Raw genomic sequence first — 24,449 nt, forward strand, 5'->3', positions numbered from 1 at the left:
TTTTCATTTCTTTTCCTCTCTTTTTCTGGCCATTTCACCATCCATTCAATTTAAACCTAGCCCCCACCTCTCTCTCCAACCGAATCATCCATGATACCTGTATAAATAATATTATTTCCCAGTTTGCTTTCAGTTATTAAGCAGAGTCAAAACATTATCTGCATTTCTCCTGACAGAGGCTGCCATACCTGCGAGATTCTCTAACACTTTCAGACGCTGGAGAATTTTATTTTCGATCTCGAGAACCCACCGTTCTTTGATTAATTTCACCTTTAATGTTGTTGTTTCACGGGATGCCAGCATCACGGGCAAGGGCAGCATTTGTTGTCCATCACTAATTGTCCATGACCACGCGGCCATTTGTCAAGACAAAATGGAGCCAACAATGTTGCTGTGAGTCTGAAGTTACACTGAGCTCAGATTGGGTAATAATGTTAAGATTCTTTCACAAAGACTGTCAGTAAAATAATAAAAATAAATCTTAACGGTTTCTAGTTTCCATGAGTGAAATTTGGTTTTATTCCAATTTTTGTCATTCGAATTTAAGCTCTGACATCGGCTGTGGTAGGATGTTAAACACTGCCTTGGAGTCACAACCCGTACCTCTGAATTACCCGTCTAGTTACATGATCACTCTGATACTGAGTCCTTATTGCCTGGTCTGTATTCCCTCGTTCCTGCCAGAGAGAGATGGCGGAGAAATCAGTTTAACTACCAACGATAAAAAGGATTTTGGGGAAAAAAGCGAAAGGGAGATTGAGAGACAATTTCATGTAAGATCACAGGTTTCAGAATGCTGAAATGAAAGCATTTCAACAGCATCCTACAACATGAGCCAGTATTCCCAGGATGATAGGTGAAGAGGATATTGGCGTCAATAAAGATGAGGGAGAGTTTTAGATGAACATTTGTTCTGCAACTTTGTAACTGGGTGTGGGGTCAGCAGAGTCTTCGACTCATTGGGCTGAATCTAACAATAGTTTGTCTCAGTGACACTTTTATTGAGTGTGACAAAGGGATTATCTGTACGAGACTGAACTAGATTCATGGCGCAATCTTATCGAACTCACCACATTAACTACCCACTAAATCTCATAGTGTTCCTCGCATTCAATGCCCCCCCAATTCTCCAACCCAACATGGCTGGAGGGACTCACCATCGCACTGATGCCCCTGGCTATTCTACGATCACTGACACTGGTGCCATCTTTCAATGGCCAATGGGCACACTGTTGTACTTCCTCAGTTTGAAACCACCCTGCACAGTTGACCCCGAGAATGGCAGGTAAGTGGAGCTAACACCACGGTTTTTCATCAGAGGCACAGAGGTCCTAGTGGATGGGCTAGTACGGGGGGTCCATTCTCTTCCCGGAGGAGGCCTCACCACCAGCCCCACCGAGCATGGTCTGAGCTCACCACCCAGCTCATTGCAGTATCTGCGGTCTCTCTCTCTCTCTCTCTCTATCACACACACACACACACACACACACACACACACACACACACACACACACACACACACACACACACACACACACACACACACACACACACACACACACACATTGCATATCACATACACATTGAATATGGAATTTTCCAGATAGTGTTCCAAAGAATACCCATTTTCAGGTAGCGGAACTTTCAGTCATTCTACCCCCTGGGTTCCTGCAAAAATATAAACTTATTTTATATCCAATCACAGTTAGTAATTCTGGCTACTTCACTTTGTCTCACTTTATTGTATTCAGCCAAACACTGCTTCTCTATACTTGTCACGGTATGAAATACAATTTTGAACAGAGTACATTTTATCCTCAGCTGTAATCTTGACCGTTATCTGAATTGTACCTGTTTCCTTGTTATGAAAGTTTCTCTTACCCTTTGCCTGTGCCTGTTTCTGTCTGTAACAGTTACACTGTCTCCCAATCAGTTGGCTGGACGGCAGGTTTGTGATGCAGAGGGAGGCCAGCAGCGCAGGTTAAGTTCCCCACACTGACAAGGGTACCATGAAGGGGACAATGGGCAATCGAGCATGGCAAATCCACTCTAAGCTGCACATCTTTGTACTCTGGGAGGAAACTGGAGCTTTGGGAGGGAACCCACACAGATGCGTGGGGAATGTTCAAACTCAGCTGAGGTTGGAATTGAAACCAGCTCCTTGGTGATGTTTGGCCACAGTGCTAATCACATATTCATCATACTCCTCAGTTAGTTCGGTTAATTACTTGTAGCTGGCTGAAGAAATTCAACTGGCTTGTTCTGATAACTGAACTTGACCTGTATTAGACCTTTATCATTGGCCATATCACCAACCTGATTACATTTAAAATTTGTTGTGAGCAGTGGAGGAGTGGGACTAGAAATGGAAACAGTGACACCCTCCAACCTCAGTCAGAACCGGACTGAGGAGAAATTCACAATGTGGGAATTCATTCAAGTGGGAATTCTCTCGCCCAGAAGATTGGGAGGGCTGAATCTTCATATTATATAGAGGCTGACTTTGTCTGATTTTCCATAGACAGGTGAATCAGGAATCATTGTGAAATCAGAGAAAAGTGCAGCTGGGACAAAATGAGAAGAACCATGACCTTATTGACTGGTGGAATAGTGTAAACGTTCCGAATGGCCCAGTCGTGTCCGTTCCATTCAGCCCTTTGCTCCTGCTGTGCAGGAGCAGATTGAGACCACTCTGATGGTTTGGTGTTGTTTGGCAAATGTAAAGAAAAGTCCAGGCTGGGTCAGGCATTGACACCCATCCCCCAATCCCTCTTTTCAGGCTTCCCCTCTCTGTAACTTCTGCTCCTGATGTAGGTCATGTTACAGGCCCAGATTCACATTGAATACAGCCCCCATGCCCCACACAAGGTCAACTCAGACAAATCCTCTGCCGTCTCTGAATGCAACATTTTACGTCATGACTTCCAGGAAAATAATCAAATATTTTCCAAAAACATAAATAAGAACGTAAGAAATAGGAACCTGCGCTGTCATTCAAGAAGAACATGGCTGATCTACTCCACGGCTCAACTCCACTTTCCTGCTAACCCCTTGCATCCCTCAACTCGCTGAAATGTCACAAACCAATCCACCCGTCTGTAAATATAATCAGTGACCCAACCTCCACAAATCTCGGGGTTAGGAAATTCTAGCCATTCACTACCTTCTGAAAGAAGACATTTCTTTACATCTCAGTTTGAAATCGATATTCCTTATTCTGTATCTACATATCTGACTTCGAGACTCTGCTCTGGTGTGGAACCACATTCTCAACACCGACCTTGTCAAGCCCCCTCTGTATGTTATCCGTTTCAGTAATGACACTCTCATTCATTTAAACTACAATGAATAATCACCTCAGCATTTCTGATGTATTCAATAATTCAATCCTTTCATTCCAGGAACCAGTCTAATGACCCAACATTTCTGCATCAACATGCTGACGCAATGTTTCATATACAGGAACAGCCCAATCCGTTGAACTGTTCCTTTTTTGGGGAGTCCTCTCCATTTAATAACAACCTGCCTTTTGGTTGTCAGTGTCATCCTCAAATTCGAATGTATATTGCACTCAGCTCCAGCTGTCAGGAGCTGAGTGCAGCTCTTGTAAGCAGCTTTTGCGATCAGACTGATATTTGTGGTACTCCAGTAGATACATTTTTTTATAAAGATCGTTGAATCATGACTCTCCGATTTGTAAGTATTTACCAAGTGCCATCCATGCTAATTCATTACCTGCCAGACGATGAGCTTCTGTCTTGTATAAGAACCTTTACTTTGTGACACCTTGTGGAAAATCTCTAGAAAGCCTCATGTCTACCAGTCCCCCTTTATCAAGGCCACTTGTTACATTCTCATGGATTTCCAGAAAAACTTTGCATGATTTTACAAGCAAAATGTAGTTCTCCTTTAACAAGACCATGCTGACTCTGTTTGAAGCTTTTCTAAATGTTCTGCATTTCGTTCCTTAATAACAGATTCCCAGCAATAATGGTGAGGCTCAGTGTTTCCTGCTTTCAGTCTCGCTCGATTCTTGAAGACAAGCGCCACATTGGAGGGTCTCCAGTTTCACTGGATCACTACTTTAATCCAGAGAGCTGTGGAATAATTCACACAGACCCACCAGCCACTCTGTGACCACTTCTTTTAAAACCAGCTATGAATTGCTGATGACCTGCTTACCCTTGGACTAATCTGTTTGAGAAATGCCTTCTTCCTTCTGTTAGAGACAGCTCAATATTTTCCCTGCTGTTAACATTTTGCTTATACCATTGAAATATTTACAGGACCTTTACCTGTGAGGAACGATGTAAAATACCGGTGTAAATTATCTGTCTGTTCCCTGTATCCAGTTCCCCAGTCACACCCTCTAAATATCCTCAATATACTTTCCTGACGTCCTTTTCATCAAAGATCACTCACACACACCTCTTTAACCCTTCTTACATACATGGAAAAGCTCGTGCTGCTTGTTTTTATATTTCTTGCCAATTTACTTATATCACATCTTTTCTTCCCTTTTCTTCGCTTTCTATATTCATACAGCCTTATCACATGCAAACACAATCTTTGGTCCAACTTGTCCATGCCGGCCAGGTTCTCCAAACTAAACTATTCCCTTGTTCTTGCATTTGGCCCATATGCCTCTAAACGGTCCCCATTCACATGTTCGTCCAAATGTCTTTTAAATGTTGCAGCTGTAATTGCATCTGCCAGTCTTCCTCTGGCAGCTCATTCCATAAACACGTCACTCTCTGTGCAAAAAACAGTTTCTTCTTCGTCCCTTTTAAATCTTCCCTCTTCCACCATAAACCTATGGCTCTATGATTTAATTTTCCTATCCTGTGGAAAAGACCTCGGCTTTTCACCCTGCCAAAGTCTCCCCTGATTTTGTAAATTACTATAATGTCACCCCTCAACCTCCTATACTCCATCTGATACTCACTTCAAGAACAAACATTTAAAGATAAACACTGTAAATTTGAAACAATGTTAAAAGTGACAGGAAAACAACGCTCAGGCCAAACTTCATACTGTTATTTGTTTTCTTCTTTATGTTACAATACTAAGGCAGCATGAAAATCTTACTAGTGCCAATAAGCTGGCAAGCACCTGAATTCCTTTGCTTGACGGCAGTGATCTCTACTGTGAAAATGTATCTCTTGCCAGACCTATAAAATACCACATGTTCAGCATTCTCCCTCCTGGCCTCCGTATGACCTTATGTGGTTGTGTTTTCTTTATCTTGCACTCAATAGAGAGAACCCCTTTCCCCCATTCACATCTTGATTGAAACTCATTTTATGCCATCTTCTCTTTTCACCACTGCTAAAAGCCTGTTTCTCTGTTGTCACACCCTCTTTTCCCTGTCACCTACACCCCACCTCTGGCAAGGAACTTAAATGCCCAGTTTCCAATCCTTTTCAGTTCTGAAGAAGGATCACACTGGACTTGAAACGCTAACTCTGTTTCTCTGCCTCTGCAGATGCTGCCAGACCTGCTAAGTTTCTCCAGAAATGAATAGACACAGCACAAATTTTCAATTAAACAAATAACTATAAATACTAGAAATAAAAATGCACAAATTGCTGTAGGAAGTGGGAGCTTTGTCGAAGGGTCGCTGGACACGAAAAATAAACTCAGCTTTCACTTCACAAGATGCAGCCAGACCTCCTTAGTTTCTAAAGCAGTTTCTGTTTTTGAACATTTTCCAAAGGCGTATGTTGAATCTGCTCCAACGCCCTGTCCAGCAGCGAGCGCTGTACATTGGGAAGTGAACAAAAACGCAAAGTGAACAATTCATTGTCTCTGAAACGACAAAGGCTGGCATCACTGACACGACAGAGGTCTTAATCATGGTCAGGGAGAAAAACAGGAAAAAACATTCACTTCAAACATAGAATATGTTATGACGGGAAAGAAAATGATTCAGATTAATATATTAAAGTAACGTAACAAATTGGAGGCGCGACATCAGGGAGAGACCCTCAACAGAATGAGAATATGAAACTGGATGTGTTCGCACATCAGAAACCAGGTTAGGTTACTGAATACAGGGCTGATGGATGAATGGGTATGGGTGTGAACTGGTGCAAAGTCAGTAAAATTGATTTGTTGTGCAAATATCACTGGATTACTGATCCAGACCAGGATAATTCTCTGGCAGCTGGTGGAAGTTGAAAACAATAAACAAAATATCGAGACATAAAATCTGGTGCCAGTAATATTGACCTTGAATCTAATGTCCATTGTAAACATCTGTTCCCTCCCCAATGTACTTTCAGGAAGTGAATCTCCCGTGCTTCCTGGTCTGGCCTACAAGTGTCTCCAGACACACAGACATGTGCGAAACTCTATAATGGTCTCTGAAACGGCTAAGCAACACACTCAATTGTATCAAATTGCGCTGAGTTCTTAATGGATAAAACTAGACAGAACACCGGCAACGATCTTCAGAAAAGTGAACAGGAAACACAGTCCTTTCAACCAGACAGATGCTTCCCTCCTAACGTTTAAGAGCTTGTGAAAACAATGACAGAGCTTTCCCACAGACTGCACAGAAACATCAGGAAGGGAGCAGGGCATTAGACACGTTTAGCTTCCCTGTTCTAGCACATGGAGACAAGTTTACTTTTATAACCCTGGTTAATACATTCTTCAGAAACTCATCAATTCCTGTCCTATGCTGCTCAATGATTGACCGTCCAACCCACACAATCACAGAAGCACCGACTCTGTACTGTCAGAAATACAGCACGATCTACATTAGTCTCTCTTTCCTATACGAGGCCCATAACCTTGTATGTTATGGCACTTCAAGGCCACGACCATGTATTTATTAACGGTTGTGAGGTTACCTGTGCCAACTGCCCTCTCAGGAAGTGCATTCCTGACCCCAACAGCCTTTGGATGAAAACCAATCCTCAAATCCTGACTAAACATCAAACCCTTCACTTTAAAATGCTATTCCCTTGTTCTTCGCCCTTTGACTGAAAGGAACAGCTGCTGTCTATCCATCTTGTCCATATCCCTGGTAATCTTATCCTTCTGAAGCACGTCCCTCTCAGCCTTCTTTGCTTCAAAGTAAACAACTCGAGCTGATCTACCCCATCCAAGGGAACAACCTGGTGAATCTCCACTGCACCCTCTCCAGTACGATCACATACTTCCTGTAATGTGGCTCCCAGAACTGTACATAGTATTCCATTTGGCCTAACCAAAGTTACACATAGCTCTTATAATCTGTGCCTCCATGAATAGAGTCTATGTGTATGTACGCTATGATTTGTCAACTTGTGCATTAAGCTGTTTAATCACATTCACGGGTATGAGATTAGTTTATTTACAGTATGGAAACAGGCCCTTCGTCCCAACAAGTCCATACCGACCCACCAAAGCACAACCCACCCATTCCCCTACATGCACCCCTTTACCTAACACTACGGGCAATTTAGCATGCCAATTTATCTGATCTGCACATTTTTGGACAGTGGGATGAAACCGGCGCAAAAAGAGGAAACCCACGCAGGCACGGGGGAATGTGCAAGCACCACACAGTCAGTTGACTGAGTCGGAAATTGAACCCTGGTCTCTGACGCTGTGAGGAAGCAGTGCTAACCAGTGTGCCATCCAATATGTGGAGCAGCACCCTCTGAGCTTCCTAGTGTGCTGCCATTCTTTGAGTCCTCCCCTGTATGGTTGCTTCTTCCAAAGTACATCTCCTCATATTTATCAGGGTTACATTCCATCAGCCATTGATCCACCCATTTCATCAATCCATCTCTATCTTCCTGTAATATAAGGCCTTCGTCCTCACTGCCAACCAACCAGCCAAGCTTTGTGTCAAACGCAAACTGATTTATCACACTCACCCCAATCCCTTCCATATTCATAGCTGCATCATTTATGAATACTATAAATAATAAGGTTAAAAATCATGAAACGACACTTTATAATCCAACAGTTTTATTCGGACACACTAGCTTTCGCAGAGCTGCTTCTTCATCACGTGATTATGCTCTTCGAAAGATCGTGCCTTCAAATAAACTGTTGGAATATCATCTAGTGTTTGTAACTCTTTGAACTTTGCCCAAGCCAGTCCAACACTGGCATCTCCGAATCACAAATAATTTGGGACACAGCACTGATCCCTGTGGTACACGATTAGATACTAGTCTCCAGTCAAACAAACAGACTTCTACCAGCAGACCTTCTGTCTCCTGCCACGAAGTTGATTTCGATGAAACTTGGCAAGTCACTTATGAGTCCTACCTGTTCCCTGGTTATTCCGTTCCACTTGACGTCCCAGTCGAATATCTGTGGATTCTCCCTAATCTTGTCCTGCCAGCAGGTTTCCATGTCGCTGTGTTTGTCAGTCCCCTTCAAATGAAGAATTGCCTTCTTATTGCAGTCTGAAATGGTCCATCCTTTACCTGCCATTATTTGCCGTAAATGTAGAGTAGACAACCAGAGAAAAATCCTGTTTATTTCCACCTTGTCATATGTTTATTAACTTTTCTAAATTTCACTATGATCACCTCTCATTCTTTGAAACTCTAAAGAACACAGGCCGAGTTTCTACATCAGGCAATCTCACCATCTGAGGGATTAATCTGGAGACTGTCCATTGCACATCCTCCGTGGTCAGTATATTCTTTCTTAGAGTGGGTCACCAACACTGGACTCAATACTCTATGTACAGTTTCATTAGCAAGCTGTGAAACTGCTTCAACATGACCTTCCGACTATGTTCTGATTCATTTAAATGAAGGCAAACCTGACTTTAACTTTCCACTTCTATATATTTCTCCAATTACCATTAATATTACTTTATTTATGAATTCACTGCATGAGTTCTGATTAAAAAAAAGCCTTCTTCAAAACCGAAATATGCCATTTCTGTGTTGCAATAAACAAGTTAAAATCGTTCTGAAGTTTGTCAAATATGAACACTCTGTCAGACTCTGTCAGTACATTCTGATTCTCTCCAATGTTGCTGTCAATTTAGAAATATCCAATATCAGATCCTACATAATAGATTCCATCAGTTTCCCTGCAGATGTCAAGTTAATCGGTCTGCAGTTCTCCACACTATCTCTTCTTCCCTTTGCAGTTACTTGAATCCCTCCCATCCATCTACAATGCTTGGAACACATTTACTAACTTCCAGCCTCTGCAGAATGGACAGGAAAAAAAAAGTCATCGACAGCACAATTGCTGATTTATTTCTAATATTTTGATACGAAGTACAACTTGCTCATCAGACTTAGCAATGCTCAATCCAGCTACAGTACTACTATGTTAGCCTTCAACTATTACCTTGTTACTGATATGAATTGACTTTATGTCTTTAGTTCCACAAGTTCCATGTGATCACTTAGTATTTCTCAGCGATTTTCCTCCGTGATGACAGATGCAAAGTAACTGGCTGCTTTCTTCGTCATTTCCCTGTTCTCCACAATAACCTCTCCTCTCCCGATTGCAAAATTCCACATTTGACCCTGCTTTTACTTTGTTTTCTTTGCAATACAGATTGTAGATTTATGTAGTCTTTGTGTTCTTCTTTCACAGAATCATTAAAAGCCCACAGTGTGGAAAAGGCCCTTGGGCCCAACAAGTCCACCCTGCCCCACCGAAGAGTAACCACCAAGACCCATTCCCGTCCGATTCTACATTTTGCGACTGATGCAGCAAATCTACACATCGCTGAACACTTTGGGCAAATAAGCATGGCCAATTCACCTATCGTGTAAATCTTTGGACTGTGGGAGGAAACCGGAGCACCCGGAGGAAACCCACGAAGACAGGGGGAGAATATGCAAACTCCACACAAACAAATTTCTGAGATTCCACATGATAGGCTGCTCTGAAAGGTTCGATAGCATGGAATCCATGGGACTCTGGCAAATTGGATACTCAATTGGATTGATGGTAGAAAGCAGAGGCTAATACTGGAAGGATACTTGCTGGACTTGAGGCCTGTGACGAGTGGAGTGTCTCAGGGGTTGGTGCTGGGCCTATTACTGTTTGTTATCTATACCAATGATTTGGATGAGAATGTTCAAAGCATGATTAGTAGTTAGGCTGATGACAATAAAATAGGCAGGACTGTGAACAGTGAGGTTATCAGAAATTGCAGCAGGAACTTATCAGCTGGGGAAGTGGGCCAAGAAATGGCAAATGGAGATTAATATGTGGGATGTTGCTTTTTGAAAAGTCAAATCCAGGTTGGAATTTCGTGGTGAATGTTAGACCCTGACGGAATGTAGTGGAACAGGGGGACCTTGGTGCTCAGATCCGTGGCTGAAAGTAGTTGCACGTAGACAGGGCAGTGAAAAAGACTTTTGGCACACTGGCCTTCATCAGTCAGGGCATTGAGTATAGACGTTCGAGAGTTATATTGCAGTTGGTCAGGACGCTGGTGAGACAAGCACTTGGAGTATTGTGTTCGGTTTTGTTCACTTGCCATAGGAAGGATGTGATTAAATTGGAAAGAGGACAGAAGAAATTTACAAGGATGTTGCCAGTACTCAATGGTCTGAGTTGTAGGGAGATTTTGGAAAGGAATTTTCCTTTAAGTGGAAGATACTGAGGGAAAATCGTATAGAAATGTATAAGAACATGAGATGCGTCAATAAGGTGAATGCACTCATTCTTTTCCCCAGTTTTGGGAGTCAAAGACAAGAGGACAGCAGGTTAGAGGTGAAAGAATAAAAATGATCCTGAGCGCCAAGATTTTTAAGCAGAGTTTGGTAGACATATGGAATTAGCAGACAGCAGTTTGATTGAGGCACGTACATTAACAACATTCAAAAGGCTTTTAGACAAATACACGGTTAGGAAAGATTTAGGAGAATAAGGGACAAGGGCAGGGAAATGGAATTAGCATGGATGGACATTTTGGTCGGCACGGAGCACTTTGGTCCAAAGGGCCTGTATCCAAGCTGCAGCACCCCATGTTTCTAATATTCTAACAACCATTTAGTGTCTACCACTCCGTGTTCAAACATTCGAGATTGTATGCAGGCGCCGTGTAAAATGCAGTATATTAACCTCTCGAGTCCTCAGAGCAACGTTATTAATGAGTCCTTCTGACCACACAACACCAAATCCAAAATAACCTGCTCTCTTTTTTGAGTCACAACATACTCTTAAAACAACCTGTTATACGCTTATGGAATTTATTTTTCACAACATTGGCAGGCAATTTGAGATCATGCAATAATAAAATATTTGCATCTCTAATTTACAGAACATAGAGTGCACAGAATTTGCCCGAGAGTAAAAAATACACTAATACACTTATGCTTGCTTCTCCTTCCTATTCGTATGATCCACCCAAACTGATTCTGTGGAATCTGAGGGACTGGGTCTGTGGCGTTATTAGTGATAGAGGTGAACAAGCCATTCTGGGAGGGTCACCTCGACGCTGACATGATCTGAAGAAATGACCAGCATCACAGGACAAGCATCAATATCCTCCCCACTCTGCCAGCTTAACTTTCACCATACTATCTCTGCACCCTCACACTCACTACCAGCTGTAGCACCTACCCCCTAACAAGGCTCATACCTTATCTCCAAATAAGGCTCAGGCACTACCACTCTCACTATTGAATTCATCACCTACCACCATCCCCACTCCCACCCCGCACACTCTCTCCCTCCACTATACTCCCAACACTAATAACACTACATGGATACAACACTGTGGACTGACTCCCTCCGGACACCTCTCCATTCCCCCTCCCCCTCCACCTACACCAGCATTAACAGCAGGGAAACACACTCCCACCATCACTCCCTCCCCCTTTATCCCATTCCAGCAGAAACGGACTGCAATAGGAGAGAAAGGGCCAGGCCAGATGGTGGAGCACCCGATATCTGATCCATCTCCATCCACCCCCACCCCAACCATATGGGGAGGACCCTGGTATCAGCCAGAGAGGACCGGGGCGTGTCGTATGGAGATTCCTTGACATCCATGTCCCTCCAACTCAGTAAAAGAAAAATGTTCAGTGAAGGGCAATTCGCACTTGAACCATTCTGTCTGTTCTCACAATTTTCTCCTTCCCAAAACAACAAATATAACGCAGAGTGATACAGACACAAAAATATCAGAGACATATGTAAATACGCTAATGTACTGTCAGTCAACGTTCATTCACGGAGATAGAACCGCACACGTGTAATGGCATACGGAGACATAGACAGTCGCACACTAATAGACACAAGCACAAGTAAAACGCACAGGCTAATACACAGATAAACCGATTTCAGCACATAAATACACAAACACACAGACACATGAACAAACACACAGAAAGCACATACAGCCCCACAGAGACACAGACACTAGTGCTTCTAAGACAGAGACAGGTAGGTGTTTGATGAATAAGCATGTCAAGGGTTACAGAGAGTTGTCAGGAGAATGATGTTGAGAAATCTCTCATCTCTCTGGCATTCAGAGTCGATGGGCCGAATGTCCTAATTCTGCATTTTTAATGTTCGTGTGGTGTCATGCTATCAGTTATTCTCTTCCTGGGACGGGAGCAGGGAATGAGTTTAATACATATTTGATTGAAAAGGGTCAGTGGTCCTATTGGACAGGTTTAGAGGGCTGAATGGTTTATGTCTATGCCTAATTATTTTGTCCTTGTGTTTCAAAAAAGTTGGCGATTTCATGTTAGGTTAATACAGTTTAAAACAACAGATTCCACACTGAAATAAGATCGCCCCATTCACTTTAGTGTTGTACTATCTGTAGGGTCCTCATCCTCAGGGAGCAGTGAAGACTCGTTTTTTGAAGATATTCAAGGCTGAGCTCGACTGATCTTTGCTGGACAGGAGAGTCAATATTTATTGAGAAATTACAGGAGACGGATGGTCAAACACAATCGGATCAGCCATGAGCATTCTGACTGGTGGCGCCGAATGGACAACTGCTGCCCCTACCCCATGTGTTGTTCCCTCAATCCACGGTCGAGGCTGTTTCATATACATGCTACTGTCCCTACGCCATGTGTTGTTCCCGTAATCCACGCTCGATGCTGTTACAGAGATACACTGCTGCCCCTACCACATGTGTTGTATCCTCAATCCAATCTCGATGCTGTAACAGGGAAATACTGCTGCCACTACCCTATGTAGTGTGCCCTCCATCCACCCCTCGAAGCTGTGACAAAGAGAGGGGGCCACCTCATTTAGCCAGTCATTATCGTTACCATGAGACTGGAGGAGTATATTCTGGCTAACTAACAAGTTGCAGAGGAAAATAGAACTAATCATTTTAGCTCATTGAGTACATTTTACTGCACAGGACGCCATCTAAACATCTGAGCTGTTACACAGGAAGTTGTTGCGAACAGGAAATAGTTGACATGATTGCATCTTTCAACACAGAGAGGGAGAACAATGTTCCCTGCCTGAGAAGCAGCAGCCGATTGATCCCTCTATCTTCTTTTGTTCCAACTGGCAACAGTAAATCTCTGACTCACCTCTACCTGATGAGTCGTGGAGTATTTCTGACGAGAGGTTCATTGGAATCTCTCTACCGTCTGAAGCAAAGGGAATTCAGCTAAATCCAACTATTCTGGGGAGAAATCACATCACAAGGAGCTTGCCTGAGCAGAATGGGCAGCACGGCGGCTCAGTGGTTACCACCACTACCTTCCAGTACCAGTGTCCTAGGTATGATTCCAGCCTCGGGCGACTGTCTGTGTGGAGTTTGCGTATTCTCCTCGTGTCTGTGTGGATTTCCTCCGGGTGCTCCGGTTTATTCCCACTGGTCCAAAAATGTGCAGGTCATGTGAATTAGCCATGCTAAATTGCCCATAGTGTACGGTGCATTAGCCAGAGGGAAATGGGACTGGATCAGTTAATCTTGTGAGGGTCGGTGTGGACTTGTTGAGCTGAAGGGCCTGTTTTCACACTGTAAGGAATCTGAACTAATGACTTCAGAGGACCGAATAGGATTTTCTGACAGTCTATCATCTCTCCATTTATTATGAGTTCAACTATTATGAAACTTTGGAAAACTTTGATTTTTCTGTTTGTCTTAAGATCTCTCTGTGTGTTTTTCACATTATTCTAGAAGATGGGCCAGGCTGACATTTATATCATTAGACATATCACTAAACTTTGAAATTTGTTGTAAAAGGTGGAGCAGTGTGACATCAAAATGAAACACTAACCCTGCAATATTGATTGGACCACGAATGACAAATTCTAAAAGGGCTGTCGAAGTGGGAGTTCCCTTCCCCAGAAGTTTGTGGTGCCTGGATGTTTACATTTATTCAAAGTTCTGTCTGTTAAATATTTGATAGACTAGTGAATGGAGGAAAATGGTGCACGTGCAGAAGAAGTCCTGCTGAGAGCACAATCAGATCATCTACGATCTTAGTGCGTGGCAGAGCAAAGACAAAGTGCCTAATGGCCCACTCCTACTCCTCAGTCCGATGTTCCTACATTCCATTCAGCCCCTCACAGCTCCTGCACAGGAGTAGACAGAGGCCAATTGCTCGAAATACCTGGTCCACAGTAACACAGGATCTCCTTCTGTCCCTCACAAATGTCACACAAAGTTTGGCGTGGGTTGAATAATGTTAATTCAAATCCAAGGCTGGGCTCAAAAGACGCCTCTGGTCTATTAATAGAGTGTCTCCTCTCTGCAACTTGTGCTTCATTTGTTGGTCATGGTGCAGATCCAGATTCACTGTGAATACAGTCCCCATACCTCACCCTGAAATGACTCATAAAATGCTTTGCTCTCTGTAACTGTAACATCCAATAACAGAATGTTCAGGAAAATTACAACCATTAACTTCCTAATTACAGAATATGAGCGCATAAGGAACAGGATCGGATGGTAATTCGGATGGTCAGGCCTGCCGTACCATCGTATAAGATTATGGATGATCAACTGTTGTTATCTACTCTGCTTTATTTCCCAATTTCGCACATCCCTCAATTCCATGGCAGGTCAAACACCCACCTACCTCATCTGTAAATACTTTCAGTGATATAGCTCCCCAAATTCTCTTGACCAGATAATTTCTGACATTCACTATCCTCTGTGAGAAGCTTACACGCCCCAAACATACATAATAACCGATTTATATGTTCAAAAGTGTGTACACAGCAGCTCATGTAAGAGTGACAGACCCTGATATCAAGGCAGGAGTTGACTCAGGATGGGATCAAGAAACGTTGACCAAATTAAATTTAATAGGAATCAGCCACAATCTCTCCACTGGGGGTTAGCCATCGCACAGAGGAAGATGTTCATGGTTGTGGACATCAATCCTTTCAGTCCCGGGACATCCCTACACGAGATCCTCAGGGTAGCTTCCTCGACACAATCATTTTCAGCTGCGTCATAAATGTCCTTCCCCATCAATACATCAGAAACGCGGATGATCACTGAAGATCACACAATGTTCAGAATATTTTCCCCCCTCAGCTCCTGAAGCAGTCTGTGTCCATGTGCAGCAAGGCCCGGACAGCATTCCAGTTTGTGCTGTTAAAGTGTTGGTAAAAGTTATGAAATAGCAGGGCCAGACATTGCACATTTCCATAGTTAAAAGAGGAGCTCATTCAGCATCTCAAGCTGGTTACACATGAATATGAGCTAGCATTCAGCCCATCAAATCTACTGAACAGGAAGAGTGGCAATACGTTCAATAATCCTGCCTGTTACATAGGAAGGGGAGGGGTCTGGTCAGTACATTGAACTGTTAAACAGGAACAGATGGAGCCCAAACAGTCTCTCGAAACTGTTCCACGGGACCAGGAAGAGGCCATTCAGCTTCGCAACAGCTTATCCAGGAACTGGAGGATATCACTAATACTTCAACATGGCAAATCACAGGAGCAGATCATGATGTTCATCGTGGCTCCATTGTCTGTGGAGCATGTGCTAAATAACGTGGTTTGCTGGCAGTGAGGAGGGAAGCCAGATGTTTTCTGTCAAGTCTCAAGGAGACATCTTCCATCTCCGAAAAGGCAGCCCCATGTTCTCCGTGGGGATCAGAAGCTGGTGGGAATAGTTAACTGTTCAAGATTGAAGGTATTGTGGCTGATGTTGGGATTATGACTAACATGATGTTCAGTGCAGGATCACACAACTAATGCACTGCATGAAAATGTGGAGTTTTTATTCAAAGTCTGGATTTTCTGCTCTCTCATTGGTATGGGGAGTGGGGGTGGTTGGGGGGGGAATGTTTTCAGAGGTACTAAAAGTATCTAGAATTTCATAAAGTTAGCAAAAATAAAGAGGCCGTGGGATCTATCACCGTATCGATGTCTGTTTAGAACATCATGTGTGATTGTCCATCCCCCTGGACTTCCAACGCAATCCCATCTTATTCTCCCACAGTGTGACAGATTAATCTTCACTCACTCCTCATGGTACCATCATCCCAGGTATTAGTTTGGTGGAACTCCTTTGAACTCTCTCTGTGGTAAGGAGATCATTCGTTATAAAGGAGAGAAAATCTGTGGACAATTCCCCAAATACTGCCTCAACAAATCTCTCAGGAATGATCACATTAATTACTTTCCCTCACTTGACCGTCTCCATTGCTTTCTAATGGCGTAAAAAGCATCATTCTCTATATATTGCCACTGATCCGAAATTTGCATCTTCCTTACATCTGTATGTCAGTGTCAATAACACCAGCACTAGAGGAGCCGATCGAGATGGACATCACTCTCGGGGACAGACTCAATGAGATGGATTACACCTAAAATAAGGAATAGTCGCCTCCCTGATGGAAATGAGCAGTAGCAATATGAGGCCCTGGTCAGATCAGCATGTTATCCCTATCTTGAACTGAGTGGCTGGTTCAGCTGTTCCACTGGACAGTAAACAGTAAACCACATTGCTGTGGGTTTGCAGTTACACGGAGACCTGACCAAGGAAGGATAACTCATTGACTTCTCGAAAGGACATGACGCAAGCAGATGGGCTTCTGGTTATTACATATAATGATGGTTTCTTTTAAATTCCATCAATTTGCTTCATGAGACATCAACAGATTACTATCTGTACCTCTACATGAAGAGTCAATGAGTTGAGCACCACGCACTGTCTTCCTGTCTGACAGATTCTGTGGAGAGAACAGGTTAAACATCTCAAGTAAAATTCTCTTGTCATGGACATGTGGTAGAAGGGACTTGAAACAAATGAATCCAGATTCAATAGTGACACAAATAAACAAGTTTATTCAGAAGTTGCACTGAGGCTGATGATTAGACTGGGACATCATTATAGTGGTACTGGGCAGGATTGGTGAGTGGGGAGGATATGGAAATGTAGATCTGTGCAGGGCTAGAAGGTTCATGGAGTTTGAGAACAGTCTGGTTCCTTCTCACATATCAGTGAGCAATTTATTAACAGTAATTTGCTTTGTAGAATTTATCAGGAAAGTAATTTTTGATTGGAAATGAAGACACTGATTTCCCCTTTCCCGCAATTTACATAACATGAGCAGAAACACAGTTCAGCCCGGTTTAATAGACAAAGAGAATGACTTACTAGGAAACTAACTATACCATTACCTGTGATTCTATCTTCTCCCTCTCAAATTGCGGAATAAATTGAATTATATTATGATTACTTCATCCTTCGTGTTCCTTCACTTCAAGTTCTCTTAAATAGTCTGCCTCATTGCACAACACTAAACCCAGTATTGCCTCTTCCTGAGTGGGCTCCACCACAAGCTGCTCCACCAAGCCCTATCGAAGATACTCCACAAATTATTTTTCTTGCGAACCACTATCAACCTGTTATTCCCAGTCCCGCCGTGTATTGAAATCTCCCAGGACTACTGTACTTTGCCTTTTCTATGCATCTTTCCTATATCTTGGTGTATATTGTGACGCAGCTCCTGAATAATTTTTGGAATCCTGAACATAACGCCATTTATGTTTCTTTATTCAACCTTTGGGGATACTTAATTCTACCCACACTGATTCTGTGCCATCTGACCCTACATTATAGAATACAGTCAGAAAGTTGTACAGTCAGAGAGATGTACAGCATGGAAACAGATCCTTCAGTCCAACTCGTCCATGCCGACCAGATTACCCAACCTAATCTAGTCCCATTTGCCTATATCCTTCGTACCCCTCCTATTTACCAACCCATCCAGATGCCTTTTAAATATTGTAATGGGACCAGTGTCCACCACTTCCTCCCACAGTTGTTTCCTTACACACACCACCCTGTGCATGAAAAAACTTGCTCTTTTGGTCCCTTTTAAATCTTTCCCTTCTCAACCTAAACCTATACTCTCTAGTTCTCCCCCACCCCAGCGAAAATACTTTGTCTATTTGTCCCATGCATGCCCCTTGTGATTATCTAAACCGCTATAAGGTCACCTCTCAGCCTCTGACGATCCAGGGCAAACAGCCCCAGCCTATTCAACATTTCCCTGTAGCTCAAATAGTCCAATCCTTGTCAATATTTTCTGAATACTTTCAAGTTTCATAACATTCTTCCGATATCAAGGAGACCAGGATTCTAACGATTGATTTATTTTCATTCTTACTCCCCCCACCAACCTATCTTTTCGTAGGATGCATAGCCTTGAATATTGTCAATCCTGATTACCTTTAAGCACGTCTCTGCCAATTTCGATCTGCGCTACAAGCCCATTTACCCTATTTCGTATGCAGCATATATTCATCTATAACACTCTCAGTCCTGTATTAACCGTGCCTCCTCTCAATTTCATTTGTCTGTCCAGAGTGCTTGAAGGTTGATTGTTTACACTTTCAATACACTCTGTCCTATTTGTGCCTGTGCTGGAGATTTTAATAAACTATCCTGCGTTCTGCACTCTTACCTCCTCTTTGAATTCGAATTTTCTAATTTCCCCTATAACTGAAACCCCACCCAAACCTAAAACATTTGTTGAAACATCTGACCGAAGCACTAGTTATCTGATTTGTTAGGACTCTGGTCCCAGAATTGTTCAGATGAAGACCATACCATCAGACAGGTCCCTTCTTCCCCGGTAATGCAATATGCTTATGCAACACAAAATGCAGGGTCAGAATAACTTGTCATACATTCCAAAATATGGAAAGTACAAACAGATGTGATAGTTAAAATACACTCATGACCTTGACCTATATAAATTGAAATGTGAATTCCAAAACCATGAAAGTGCTGTGCAAACTTTATCAATCGTTATTCGGCCCACAGCTGAGATATTGATTTCCCCTTTGTCAGTATTCCCCTTCACTGAGTTTCTCTGGTCCAGTCCCACACACTGTATTTCAGGGCATTATCAGTTCCTGCTGCTGTTCGCCCGGTCTATTGAAGTTAATCCACCTTCTCCCTGGATCCAATCAATTGGTCTATTGGATTCCGTTTAATTGTCAGCAACCTAGCTCTGTGATGTTATTGGAGATAAATGATCTGGGATGACAGCCAACATCAGCACAATTCTCACAGGGTATGGCACCAGACAAAGACTTTCAGTCCAGGGGAATATCGAAATAAAATTTCCATATTCTGTCTATTTTCCTCATGGTGTCTCCTGATCTACCCAGCTTCGCTCTCTTCTAACACCCGTTTCTCCCACGCAGTCCATGCTTCCTATCCACGGTGTTGACCTCCCTTCACATTCTTTCTTTCTGTTTCATTCTCTCTCTCTGTCTCTCTCTCTCTCTTTCTGTATCTCCATTAACTCTCTCTGCTTTTGGATAGTGCAGTTGGAGAGGTTGTGGGTGTAGGATAGGCTAAATTGCCTCCATCTGTGCCATATTAATTCTGAAGGTCTCTGACCCACAATAAAGACTTTAAGTGCCTGTAGAAACAAGCTGGTCCTGCGAAGGACACATTACACAATCATCCATTGTCTCCTCCTGTTTTCTGACGTGCAGTGTCCTGTAAATATCTGTTCAAACAAAATAGATTGGCATTCGAGCAGTTGGGAGGGCATTCACCAGACGATAGTGAAATCAGGATTTAATAAACAGTTCCACCATGCAAAATGTGGATTTGTCTGATAGCAGCTGCTCCCAATGAGCAGCCCCTCGCTTCTTCCTGATGCGGATTTGCCTTCCACCAAGTTATTAACTTCCACAAGATCCTGACTTATTCCATGATCGTAGCTATGTCAAACCTGAGGGCATTGTGATCACTGTTTCCAAAATGATCTTCTACTGAATGGTCAGTCACCTGGACAGACTCATTTTATAATACAAGTTCCAGTATGGCCCCTCCTGTGGTTGGACAAGCCCCATACCGCTGTAAGTAACTTTCTTGGATGCACTTAAGAAATTCTATCCCGACTAAGGGATTCTCAGTCAATATTGGGTATGTTAAAGTCACTCACTATGGTAACTCTGTTTTTAATATCCGTTTCAATAATCGGCCGACATATTTGTTCCTCAATCTCTCGGTGGCTGTTGGAGGGACTACAGTACAATCTTAACACATGCATCCATCATATCTTGAGCTCTTTTCATGTTGCCTCAGTAGAAGAGACCTCTAATACGTCCTAAGTGCAGATGTAACAACCTCCCTGATTAGTAATGCAACTCCTCCGCCTCTTTTAGATACCCCTCTATCTTATCTAAAACAACAAAACCCTGGAAAGTTGAGCAGCCAGTCCTGTCCCTTTCTCAACCAAGTCCCTATAATGTTGGCAACATCGTAATTCCATCATAGTCCCATTCAGACTCTAAATTTATTTGTATACCCATAATAATACTTGCATTGAAATAAATACACTTCAGCCAAACACATCACACACTGACTTGATATTTGGTTTGAGATTCCCTGAAGTATTTTCTGCTGCTATTTTCACGTGACAGGAGATTACAAAAGACTATCAGTAAAGCAGAAAACATTGTAAACAGACAATTCCAGTTTCGTCCTTTGTCACTTCAATTAGTACATTGCATTACGCATGGTCCGATTTCGATAGAGTGCTGGATAATTATTTCACTTCAAACAACTGTCTCCAGCCACTCACTGCATATTCAACAACTATTTCTGGACTCACTGGATTGATTGCTCTCTTGTCCCTCTCTCATGAAATCTCTGTAATATTTACATTGCAGTTATATGTACTCATTAAATCTCCAGATTCCTACAAGCCAGTGTCCTCACATTAAACTAAAATAACACTTGAGGTTGCCAGTCCCATTGTGTTCAGTGCCCTCTGCGTCTTTTTTGTTGGTCTTAGATGCACTGGTTTTAGTCTCCAATTCCTCCTCAGTCACTGTATTGTGGACCTACTGCTCTGGTTCCCACTCCCCACCGCCACAATAGTTTAAATCCTCCTGAGTGACAATAACAAACCTGCCTGCCAAGAGATTGCCTCCAGTACAGGTCCATTCCGTACTTCTTGTCTAGGTCCTACTGACCCGCGAATCCCAATGATCCACATATCGGAGATTGCTGCCAGTTCAGGTCCATCCCGTCCTCCTTGGGTATATCCGACCGAGTCGGTTATTCCCTATGATCAATATATCAGAAGTGCTACCAGCTCTTTGGCCGTGTATTTAGCTGTTCTACCTTCGTACTCCGAATCTCACTCGTAAGTGACATATTCTAGCATCTCCAAAATTCAATATCCTTTCAGCACAACTCCAGCAAGGCCTTTTTTTGAAAGTGGATAGACGTGATTATAAAAACGGAAGTGTGAATTCATTAACCAGGAAGTTAGAGCCCACTGACTCAGTCCAAAGGCCAGAGGATCTGATATCTATCACCTCCACCAAATCTGATTGACAAGGTAGACATATGGACCATTTATTTGCAGATTGACGAGGATAAACAGAAGACTACAAAATGTCAAGAGCAGATCGATGTCATTCAGCCTGTTTACTCTGCTTTGCTATTAAATTGTATTTTAGTTATTCTGTTCCTTTCAAAGGCACAGTCTTTACCCCGCATCCCCAGCGGGTGACGAAGTGCCCAGTGTCGTTGCGTGCACAGTCCTGCGAAGGGAGTATCCAGTGCCAGGGAATGGGGTGTGGGGAGTCCCAGGGATGGCACAAGGAAAGGCTGCATGTAGTGACGATGGACGGAGGGACTGAAAGAGATGAAATGACTATCCAGGGACACTGCACTCAGACAAGTGGCTGGGAAAGATTCCTAAACACCCAGGGGAATCCGCGAACCACGGCTGCTTTTACAAAAATCTGTCACATTTTCAGCATTTCTCCATCAAATAAAAGAAAAAAATACTGTAGATTGTAGACATCCGAAGCAAATACAGAGACATCCTGTGGAGAGAGAAAAGAGTTAATGCTCCCATTGCAGACGCGGGAAGAATGTGCAAAGTCCACACAGACAAGGTCCAGAGGATGGAATTGAACCCATATCCCTATTACTGTGAGGCAGCATTGCTATGTCACTACGCTGCCCAATTATGGATAATTGCAGGTAATATATTTAGAGGCATAGATAACATTCTCTGTGACCAGGATTGAAAGTCCTGAAGGTTTTGCTGCCTACCTGGTGCTTGGGTTTGGAATATATCATCTGGGGTGCAGAAGAAGTTGGAGTGGCCAGGGTTCGTGTAGGTACCAACGGCTGGACAAGCAAATGACAATGAGAAGAGGAACGGTAAATACAGAACTGAACTTTTATATTGGAATGCAAGCAGTAGAAGGAATAATGTAAATGAGCTTGTGACGCATATACAAATTGGCAGGTATGACGTGGAGGCCTTTGACAAGGTGTCACAAAGGAGATGACTGAGTGTGATAAGGGTCCGTGGTGTTAGAGGTAATGTAGCGGCATAAATGATAGCTTGTCTGTCTGGCAGAAAGCAGAGAGTGGGGATAAAATAGTCCTTCTCAGGATGGCAGTCGGTGACATGTGGTGTTCTACAAATCTCAGTGCTGGAATCGTAACTTTTTATTTGTTACGTTAACAATCTAGATGATGGAACTGAGGATATTCTGGCTAGGTGTGCAGATCATACGTAGATAGGCAGATGGACTGGTCGTATTGAGGAGGCGGAGAGGCTGAAGAAGGAGATTATCAGATGCATTCCAATGTTGGAAAGTGTGTGGCCATGCATGAAGAATAGAAGAATGGTCTTTTTTTTAAATGAGGAGAAAATTAAGAAATCTGAAGTGCAAAGGGACTTGGGTGTTCTAGTGCAGGGCTCTCTCAAGGTAAGCTTGCAGGTTGAGGCAGTAGTCAGGAGGGCAATTGGCATTTATTATTGATGGCATTTATTATGAGAGGAATTGAATATAAAACAGGTTGTACACGTCTGTGGTCAGACCACATTTGGAGTATTGTGCGAAAATTTGAGGCCCATATCTCAGGACGAACGTAGTGGCCCTGGAGCTTGAGCAGAATATTTTCACGAGAATGGTCATAGGAATGAAAAGATTATCGTATGAGGAATGTTTGTGGGCTCTGGGTCTATCGTCAGTAAAGTTTAGAAGGATGAGAGGGAATGAAATGGAAGCACAGTGTACTGAATTAACTGGACAGAGTTGATGTTGGTAAGATGTTTCCATTGGACGAGAGCTCGAGGGCAGAGACTTAGAAGAAAGGGAACACCTTTTAGAAGAGTGATAAGGAGAAATGTCTTTACCCAGAGAATGTCGAATCTTTAAAATGTATTGCCACAGAAGGCAGTGGGGGGCAGGTCATTAAGTACATTTAAGACGGATTTAGATAGGTTCTTGATTGTCCAGGGATGAAGAATTACGAGGAGAAGGCTGGAGAATGGATTTGGGAAACCTATCAGCGATGATTGAATGATGGGCAAACTCGACAGGCTAACTAGCCTAGTGTCTGCTCCTGTGTCTTATAGACTAATATTCTAAACCTTAAGGAGACACTTGCATCTCCGAGAAGATGGATTCATGTTCTTCATGAATGTCAGTAGCTGGTGGGAATAGTTAACTGTTTTAGAATGAAAGTGTTGTGGCTGCTGTCCGGTGGTGGATAATATTACATTCAGTGCAGGATCACACACCAACTGCACTGTATTAATGTGGGGAAAGTTTATTCAAAACCTGGACATCTCTGTCTCTCTCAATCACCGTGGGGAGTGGAGGTTGAGGTGGGTGGGCGTAACGTCCTCAGAGACACTTAAACAATCCAGAATCATGCATTCTGAGTGAAAGAGCAGACATGAAATTTAACACCTTCTCATTGTCTGTTTAGAATATAATTAGTGATTGCCATCCCGCTCAGTGCTCAATGCAATCACCTCTTATTTTCTGAGCGCACTCCAGATCAAACTTTACTCACACCTCATGATGCCATTGAACCAGTGATTAATCTGGCGGAACTCCTCTTCACTCTCTCTGTGGTTAGGAGATCACTCCTTATAAAGGAGAGAAAATCTGTCTACAATGCCCCAAATACTGCCTCAACTACATTCTCAGGTTTGATCGCAATAATTCATTTACCTCACCTAGCTGGCTCCATTTCCTTCATGTGACAAAGGAAACCA

The sequence above is a fragment of the Chiloscyllium punctatum genome, chromosome 4, assembly GCF_047496795.1.
Source record: "Chiloscyllium punctatum isolate Juve2018m chromosome 4, sChiPun1.3, whole genome shotgun sequence".
Lineage (NCBI taxonomy): Eukaryota > Metazoa > Chordata > Chondrichthyes > Orectolobiformes > Hemiscylliidae > Chiloscyllium > Chiloscyllium punctatum.